The following is a 1,932-nucleotide window of genomic DNA, read 5'->3' on the forward strand; positions in this document are numbered from 1 at the left end:
TAGGCGCAGGAGTGGGTGTGTGGTAAGTAGCCTGCTTACCAACCACATGGTTCCGGGTTCAGTCCAACTGCGTGGCACCTTGGGCAAGTGTCTTTTACTATAGCATCGGGCCGACCAAAGCCTTGTGAGTGGATTTGGTAGACGGAAACTGGAAAAAGTCCGTCGTATATATGTATATATATATATATATATATGTGTGTATTTGTGTATCTGTTGTTTGTCCCCCCCTCCCCACCAACATCGCTTGACAACCGATGCTGGTGCGTTTACGTCCCCGTAACTTAGCGGTTCGGCAAAAGAGACCGATAGAATAAGTACAAAGAATATATACATACACACATACAGACACACACATAGATAAACATTCAAACATACATACATGTGTATATGTCTGTGTGTGTGCGTGCGCGTATGTATACGTGTGTATGTATAATGTGTTGGGGAATATATATATCCGATTATATTTAAAAATTAAACATTTCTTCTTTCAATCATTTAAGTATAATCTCCCATGTCATGACACTGCCATTATTTATTTAAAATAAAACAACTTCCCAGATGGTGATATATGTGTTCAGCTCATTACAGATATCTTACACAAATATCCTCGTGGTATTTCGTTTTGCTTGACAAAATTGTTCATCGCTTTACTTTTTACAAAGTCCGTCTATACATGTCGTCTGACAGGTTTTTACGGCGTCATTAAAATGAATATTTTGTTACTACTAATTATATTTATGACTTAATTAGAAGTAAACTCGAAACTGTTGGCATTTGAAACCTTTTGCAACTGACGTTAATTGACATAAGGGAAAACAACGTTAGAATGCAAAGACTTCGCAATTAAAATCAAAATGACACGTTTTCTCACTGTAGTGATTCACTTAACTTCATCTGTGTTTCTCAATGCATTCATGTAAAAGTCTGATGAGAATTGGAATTTATAGGTGTGTGTGTGTGTATTTACATATAATTTGATCGATAATGTCGCAAACTGCTGCATACATTGTTTACTAAGCGCTGATGTGCTGACATACTTAAATTGCAAAATATACTTGCGTTTAATTTACACATGTTTACTATATGTTCATGTGTGTATGCGTATGTATGTATATATGTGTGTGTGTGTTTGTGTGTATGTACGTGTGCGTGGACGTATGTGTGTATGTGTGTATGTATACGTATATTTACGCGTATCTCGCAAAAAGTAAAGTCATATACAAATATGAAATGTTAGAAGGAAGTTTCTGCAATTTGGACTTATAAGCATTCATTTCATGAAGAATGATATTTTCCAGTTCTTCTGCTTTTAATATTAGTGATAATAAGAGTTAAATATATATATGAACGATTTTTAATTTAAATTATGTAATCTAATATTAGGGAGATTGCTTGCATTTATAAAACTTCAAGTTCTCTGGTTACAGTAACGCTTTATTTTATTCGGAGTAACACAAATACTAATACATTCCCAAAATGTAACACTAATATATCTGTTGCTGTGGAAATCGATTTTGAATGAACAGTTTAGATTGAATGAACAGTTTAGATTGAATGAACAGTTTAGATTGAATGAACAGTTTAGATTTCCTATTTAAAATTATATTAGGCATTATTGGAACTAATTTAATAAAAAAAACCTGTTGAATAATAACAAATCTACTGAATAATAACAGATCTACTGAATTCTACGTGTATCTATCGCTTCCTAGGTGACTGTGTCATGAAGAGAAGCAGTTTGTATTATATTCTACTATACAATAGTTTAGTGCGGGCGTGGCTGTGGTAAGAAGTTTGATTCGCAGTCACATGCTTCCGATTTCAATCCCTCTGCGTGTCTTTTGGTCCGGTCGCCCAGAACTTTGTGAATGCATCTTTTAAACAGAAACTGAAAGGCGACCACATATATAGGTGTGTGTGTAGTATATATAT

The sequence above is a fragment of the Octopus bimaculoides genome, chromosome 8, assembly GCF_001194135.2.
Source record: "Octopus bimaculoides isolate UCB-OBI-ISO-001 chromosome 8, ASM119413v2, whole genome shotgun sequence".
In the NCBI taxonomy this organism is placed as follows: Eukaryota; Metazoa; Mollusca; class Cephalopoda; order Octopoda; family Octopodidae; genus Octopus; species Octopus bimaculoides.